The sequence below is a fragment of the Pan troglodytes genome, chromosome 7, assembly GCF_028858775.2.
Source record: "Pan troglodytes isolate AG18354 chromosome 7, NHGRI_mPanTro3-v2.0_pri, whole genome shotgun sequence".
Lineage (NCBI taxonomy): Eukaryota > Metazoa > Chordata > Mammalia > Primates > Hominidae > Pan > Pan troglodytes.
Window position 1 is genome coordinate 133,063,033 of NC_072405.2, and position 8,081 is coordinate 133,071,113.

General features: G+C 44.0%; 1 long non-coding RNA gene across 4 annotated transcripts in view; it reads right to left on the reverse strand.

Moving 5' to 3' along the window:
- LOC107976429 (uncharacterized) overlaps positions 1-7,020 on the reverse strand; it is a 329,587-nt gene extending 322,567 nt beyond the window's left edge. For 3 of the 4 annotated variants that reach the window (XR_008536820.2, XR_008536822.2, XR_008536823.2), the window contains exon 1: positions 6,577-7,020. This is a non-coding gene — a long non-coding RNA (uncharacterized LOC107976429). The remainder of the gene's footprint in view (positions 1-6,576) is intronic. The other variant, XR_008536821.2, reaches the window with a different exon arrangement.
- Positions 7,021-8,081: the final 1,061 nt, after the last annotated feature.

Here is an 8,081-nt window from a genome sequence, read left to right on the forward strand (position 1 = left end):
CTCTTGTCAAGGTGCCAAGGAAAACAAATATCCAGGCAGATGGAAGGGATCTGGTGCACCTACTGTTTGTCCGATTGAAATACAGAAGATAGATTGACTTTGGGAATCAAATCCAAGGGGATGGGAATAGAAACGGTGTTGAGAGTAGAGGAGCAAACTCTTAATCAGCAATTCCTGAGGGCAGCGTGTCTTAGCCCAGGCTGCACAGGGTCATCTGAGGAGCTTTTAAAGACAACCAGTTCCCAGCAGGTGATGAGGCAGATCCCAGGCATCAGTACATTTTTAAGTTCTCCAGATGCTAATGTGCAGGAGCTATAAGATGGGACAGGAAGGAAGAAATAGCATTTCTTGTGTGTGTGTCTTGTTTTCTGTTTGTTTAGATAAGCTTTGTATCTCATCCAATTCTGTCAACAATGCTGTATGTTAGATTTTACTGTACCCATCTCAAAGGCAAGAAAACAGGATAACCAAAGAACTGGCCTAAGTTCTCATTGTCATGAACAAAGGAGCCACGATTTCCACTGAAGACTGCCTGAGTCCAAAGACAATGACTCTTTCTACCCTCATCATACTATCCCCCAAGTAAAATTTTAATAAGATTGAAGATAAGAGAAAGGAGAAAGAAAAAAAAATCTAAAAATAGGGTGTCACTGGATTAGACAAGGCTGGTCTGGGTAAGACATGATAGGAGAGGGCTCTGTAGGCAGCAAGAAACCCTAGATATCCCAAGCTGTTCATGGCACCAAGAAAAATGGGGCAAAACCACCAAAGGGGGGTGGAGTGTCATCTAACCCTGTCAATGTTTCCTGAGCCTAGTCCTGCTCTCAAGGATGTCTCACATCCAAAGTTAACTCAATGGGCCATATTCCTATCAGACACTGGACTGTGACTTGGAACATCATGCCCATCAGCTCGAGTTTGAGAGCCTCTCAGCGTAGTTAATCTTCATCTTCTTTCTGGCTTCCAGACTGACTATATTCAGCTGTGAGAATAAACTGACATCACGGTAACCAGCCTTTCCTTATTTCCACAAGTCATTTCTCTCTTCTCTGTGACTGCTTGGCTCTCTAAGCTCGGCAGCCCATCTGGTTGAAGGGATATCCTGCTGCTTACAGCCTCCTCTGGGACTGCTCAAAAACAAGAGAAACCCTATCCATTTATACTCCCCTGTGTTTGCTCCATGGAACTGAATTTTATTTAAGCATCACATTTGTAGAAGGAAAAGGCATTTGTGTGTTTTCTTTCTTGATTGTATTTTTCAGCAACAAGATGCCCAATAAATCAAAGCAATCCTCAGAAGGAAAACTTCAAAACCAAAATCTCCCAAGCACCGTGTGCTCCCAAAGTCATAGAGTGTCTTTTAGTGACTATCGGAAAATAGGAGAGCTGGAAGAGGCCCTAGGAATCATCTCTTAGAAGGGGAAGCTGAAGCCCAAAATGGGGGATTGACTTGCCCCATGTCATGGCACAAGGCAGTGCTAGAAGTGGGACCAGAATATGGGTGCTTTGGCCTCATGTCCCCAGATGGTGTTTTGCTGGGCAGGGGCTGCATGCTGAGGAAAGACAGAAGAACATCACATTGAAGGTTGAAGGTGGCTTTCATGGGCCTGGAAGAAAGTAAAACTGGCGCCAAAGAAAACAGCGTATTTAAAACTGCAGGCTTAGCTTCAACAGTGATGAAAACAAAGTGATCTTTGCTATTTACCAACCCATCACTCCCAAGTTGACTAATGCAAGGGCCACCATATTGCACAACTCTAGAAGGCTCAACTCATACTGTCCTGTTAACCCGTATTTTAGAAAAGCAGAAAAATAAGAGCTCAACAAATATTAGCTATCCTTTTTCTGGTTTTGTATTAACAGCTAGAACCAAAGGCAATTATTGACAAGTACAGTATTCACTAAAATCAAACAGTCACCTAAGAACAACCCAGGCCTGGTGCAGTGGCTATGGCCTGTAATCCCAGCACTTTGGGAGGCCGAGGTGGGTGGATAACTGGAGATCAGAAGTTCAAGACCAGCCTGGCCAACATGATGAAACCCCGTCTCTATAAAAATACAAAAAAAAATTAGCTGGGCATGATGGTGGGTGCCCGTAATCCCAGCTACTTGGGAGGCTGAGGCGGGAGAATTGCTTGAACCCAGGAAGCGGAGGTTGCAGTGAGCCGAGATCGTGCCATTGCACTCCAGCCTGGGCAATAGAGCAAGACTCCATCTCAAAAAAAAAAAAAAGGGAAAGAAAAGAAAAGAAAAAGAACAACCCAAGAAATTTGGCTCTCAAGATTCAAAAGAATGAATGTATAAAATTGAGTAGATCAAAAAGATGTCTAAAAGAGGACATTCAGCAAGACTGATTAAGCACTCACGGGTGTTAGCTATGTGGTAGGTAGCATTGTTGTAAGTATTTTACACGTGTTCATCCTCACAACAACTCAATGACAGAGGTACTGTTGTTAAGGCCCATTTTACAGTTGAGGAAACCGAGATGAGGAGTCATCCAGTAACCGGCAAGTCACATGGCCAATAAGTGGCAAAGGGTGATTCAAAGCAGCAATCGCCTCTCAACACTGCATCCTTGACTACTTGCAGCATGGCTCTTTATGTTATTTGCTCCTGAGAGTTGGGGGGCAGTTGAGTCCTGCTCCATTTCCCTCAAATCACTGTGGTTGACCTACATTAAGTTTGTAATGGGGCTGACAGTGAGGAAGGGATCTGGCTCAAGCATAGGAGGACCCTTAAGGGGAGGCAGACCACTACAACTCTGGGAAATCTAGGAAGGATTGGTGGCGTCCTTAAGGAAGCACAGGCCAGAGCCCCTCAACATCACAGTGGGCATTCAGAGGGAGGCCCTGGGCCTCTGGAAGCTCTACACTTACCCCCACATCCATCCCTGCTTCAGGCATATAGAGTTAAAAAAAAAAAGAAAAGAAAAGAAAATTAAGCTCCTCCCCAAGAGGCCAACAGAAAATATTCAAAGTAACTCAAAACCTCCTCCAGCCTTTCTGAACCCAGTAGAGTTAGGAGATATTTTTAATTCATCCCACTCTGTAACCTTGAGCAATTTACCTAATCTCTTGAGTTTTAGTTTCTTCATCTCTATAAAATAAAGTTCACACTTACCATATATATATATGTGTGTGTGTGTGTGTTAGAAAATAAATTTGACATAATTGGTGAAAAAGGCTTAGCACAATGCTTGCCAACTGGTAGAAGACCGATAAATGATAGCTTTCATCTACCCTTTTGGGACAGAAAAGGACGCTGTTAGGTTCCTATAAAACATTTATTTTTCATTATTTACCAATAAGCCCTTAATTTCAGGGCTACAATATGCCCAGAAAACAAGATCACCTCCCCAGACACCTTCGCAGTTAGGGTGGGCACATTTCAGTTCTGGCAGATGAGATGTAAGGAGAAGACTATTTGGGAAGCAGAGGGGTATCTTCCAGGAAATCTGTTGCTTCCCTAAAAATAGGAGGAACAGACTCAGCTAGCATTTCCTTTGACCTATGACCCTTCCTCTTCTTCCTATTTGAAGGTGCAGCGGCCATCTTGCCACCATGAGGACAAAACCACAGGCCGATCACAGGAATAGAGAAGGATCTTGGGTCCTAAATAACATCCTCTGATTATTACACCAATTCTACATTTCCTGCATCCTGACTAGTTGTGTTAGAAAAATAGACCCCTAAAAGGTTTTCCATTATTTGTAGCTGAACACATTCCTAACTAGTATTTACCAATCCCAGTTTTATATATTGAAATAGAAAAAAGTATAGCAATTCTGGGGTGTTCGTCCAAGGTCACATAATGAATTGATTGGTGGCAAAGTCATGCCTGCTGAGTATCTGAGTCTTAAATTTCCAACCCCAAAACTCTCCAAATAGGTTACATTTCCACAATAATTGTATCTATGTCAAGAATCAGAATGATCAGTGTTATAAAGCATTTAGGCGCAAGACAATTGTGCTGGTATATAAGAAGCTTTCTTCTAGAAATTTAAGTAGTCAAAATATATTTTTGAAAATCATGGATTTCATTTAATCTGTGCAAGCGGACTTTTCAATCTGGGGGCAAATCACACATGAAGCTTACAAGAGGAACTGTTAATCTACAGAACCCAGCTCCATCTCTCTGGAAACACAAGGAAGCACCTTTGAACCATCCAAAGAACGTCATGCTGTGAAATCAACAAATAGAGCTGCCTGTCCTCATATCTATCCTAAAGAAGATATTGGATTTGAAAAAGACATGTCTTTGAACTGCTAATAAATATTTTACAACCCTGATCTTTTAGGAAGTCAGGATTGACTAGCACTATATCATAAATGCAAGCTTTGCACAGTACAATTGTTTGGGCTTATATATTATCTGCCTTGTGTTGTTATAATTTAATGAAAGCTATTTGCTGAACTCAAAAAATGTAATTAATAAAACTATATCCAAATTCCCTGGCTGAGAATTTGTATCTGCAACAAAGCTGCTGGATATGAGTTTGGTCAGAATCTCTGGAGCTTTGGGATCCTTGGGAGAAGAAAATCTACTCCTTTGCTTTAGAAATAGATGCATCCTTGGAACTGTCCGGGTGGGTGTAGGTAGTGGTGCTTACAACTCATCCCACCACCAAGCAATAGACCCCGAGTAGGATGGCTTCATAGTGATTCCCCCAGTGGCCTTGGTTATACTCATGAACCCGTTCCCCTGGCCAGGTTCAATTGGCCCAGCATAAAAACATGTGAACCAAGTTGTGGCATATTCTCTATCATGTAAAGTTAAGACTTGAACAAGGAGATGTAGTGATGGGAAGTCTTTAGAATTGACTCAGCTGGCTTGCTACAACCCAGAAAGTGAGCCCACAAACTACTACCAGTGAAGTCCTGGGATCTCGCTTAGTTCCTGCCCTTCCTGAGATCCTCTAATTCTCTGAGCTCACCCAGTAAGGCACTAAGGACACCTCCTTTAAAACTTGAGCTACACTGAGTCAGTTTGTTTCTTAAGACCAACAGGATCCTAGTGAATACACCTGACACTATTGTGCACCAATTTGTAGGATCACAGAGCCAGAAGGAAACACAAGAGTTCTCCTGGTTCCTTTCTACTTTTAAGCAGGAATAAGCAGTCCCAATCTTGGGCAAACAGGTGGCAGGGAATCTCCACCTTATTGTCTTTAAGCCTCTAAGGAAAGTAGTTTCAACATTCGGCCCTCAAACTCTACACCAAGAACCTTTTCTTCCCATGTTCTTTATTGGCACCTGCCGTGGTGCCAAAAGTGTAACAAGTGGTTTTTGGTATGGGCTTTGGAGCTAGGCTCCCAGGGTTGGAATCTGATGCTGCTGCTTTCTAGCTGTATGACTTAGGGTATTGTTCATCCTCTCCATGCCTCGGCTTTCCCTCCTAGAAAGGGAATAAAATCATACTGTTTGCCTCATGGAGTTGTTGTGAGAATTAAGTGAGTTACCCCATACGAAGTTCTAAGAACAGCACTTCATCCCTACTTCTCCTACTGTCTCCTCTTTTGTATTTCAGGCATGCCAGCTTATACGTGTTCTTTCCTGCCTAGAGTCTTAGGGGGGGTCTTTGTACATTCTGTTCTTTCTGCCTGGGAGCCATCCTCTACTCCCCACAGCCACTCAGTGATAAATGGCAAAACTGGCCCCAGTTCACCACCCCTTCCTATAACCACACTCTTTGCTATGTGATTTTACAGCTCCTCCCATCAGCAGGTGGAGTCTATATTCCTAACCCTTTAAATCTGTACTAGTCATGTGACCTGCCTTGGCCAATAGTTGAGTAGAAGTGGCATTGTACTAGTTTTGATCCTGGACCTCAAGAGATATTGCATGTTTCCATTCTCTCTCTCAGACTCCTTCCAGCTACAAGCCTAGGCTAGCCTGCTAGATGAGAAACACGTGGACCAGTCTCCACCCATTACCCCAGCCCACAACTAACCAATCCCTTGAAGCAGAATCACCTAGCTGACCAGCATCTGACCATCGAGGTATAGTGGTCTCCCCACACCAGCTGAGACCAGAAGAACCACCCAGCTGAACCCAGCCCAAATTGCCAACTCACTGCATTACAAACTAAATAAGTAACTATTGTTTCAAGCCACTAAATTTGAAGGATGATTTGCTACATTGCGAAAGCTAACTGATATACACCCTCTCTAAGCCTCAGTTTCTTCAATGATAAGACAGAAATAATAAAAATAGGAATAATACAGCCTACCTCAGAAAAATAAGTGTAAAGACTGAAAGAGATAATGCTTCTCAAGTGCCTATGCAACAGTATTACATAGCTATAAACTACCACACACATTGTAATGATAATACTGAATTATTTACATTGCCTCTCATCTGTATATTTGAAAGTAATTATATCTAATGAATAGGTTGTTGTGATAAATTGAGAAAATATGTGAGATGCTTAGCGCCATGTCAGATACAAACAGAACATCAATAAGTAGTTATACTTAATGAGCTGCTGTTGTCAAGTATTACTACAGAGTCTCGGCTTCTTTATTCTCTCCCCTGGCCATTACACACAATCCTCCACTGCCACCCCCTCCTATCTTACCTTCAGCCCTCAGAGTTCCATCACCTTGATGATTAGACGTTGGCTCCCAGCCTTCACACTGACACTAGGGCACCTCCAGCCTGCAGAGCCCACTTCCTGGGAGAAAGCATTGGAACGCCCGGGACTCCTTGAACGTCCGTCCGGTCGTGAACTTCAGCCACTAGGGGGCAGCCTCACCCTCCAGCCTCGGGAAGCTGAGCCCGTCCTATGGGGTTTTTTCCCTCTTCTGATCCTGCAGTCTGAGGGCCCAGGATTTGGGAAGCCCCCGCTGGTCCCACTGTCTACGGGTCACACCCCCACTGTGGCCACTCACCTGTTCATATTCCCCCTTCCCTCCTAAGTGGGGAGCAACCCACCCCCCAACCACTTTGAGCAGACACTGGTGGCGGCACCTCCCCAGTTCAGTGTAACCTCTCAACCTGCGTGAGTGGTTTCATAATTCATGCCTGCCCATCAGCAGACAGATTTAGCCTGCTGCCTGCTGAGTCTGAAAATACTGAATATTAAAATATCCCAGACGCTCGCCCTTCTGACGCCCTCGCCTCTCTCGGATTCATATGCAGTTGGCTGCACAAACAATTCCAGGGACACACATCAATTTGTCGATTAAGTAGGGTTTGAGCACCCGTATGTGTAACTTTCATCAAAACAGGGAAAGGCGTATTCAGGGCTATGTGCTCGGTGTGTGACCTTGAAGAAGTCTTAGTCTTCTGGCTTCAGAGCCAGTATATTTTTTTCTACATCACATTGCTGCTTAAACTCTCAGGGCCCTTTTTGCAGCACTATTTGTGATTAAGAGAAATGAGAATCCAATTTGAAGGATTTCACTGAGCAAAGTAGAGCAAAAGACCTGCAGAAACAATCTCTGCCCACCCAGGACAGCAATAGAGAGGTTCCCAGCAATTAAAGCCTGCCAGTAATGAGGATGAGGAAGCAGAGGACTCTCATATTTGGTAAAGAAAGGGGTGTGCAAGTGTGTACGTGTGTGTATCTCACACCCCTTTCAAGTCTATCTGACACCTGTTATGTATATCAAAGACTGCCACATATTTCCTGCCTTCGATGGTGAGTTTTGTTTTGTTTTATTTTGAGACGGAGTCTCACTCTGTTGCCCAGGCTGGAGGGCAGTGGCGTGATCTCGGCTCACCACAACCTCTGCCTCCCGGGTTCAAGTGATTCCCATGCCTCAGCCTCCCGAGTATCTGGGACTACAGGCATGCGCCACCATGCCTGGCTAATTTTTGTATTTTTAGTAGAGACGGAGTTTCACTATGTTGGCCAGGCTGGTCTTGAACTCCTGACCTCGAGTGATCTGCCCACCTCAGTCTCCCAAAGTGCTGGGATTACAGGCATGAGCCACTGCACCTGGCCGATGGTGAATTTTAAACCTTCTACTCGAAGATTCTGGGCCTTTGCTAAGGCACACACCTTTGCTAATATCCAGTAATGACATGACCAGCAGCAAATGTAGCTAAAAACAACAGAAATTTATCATCTCCCAATCC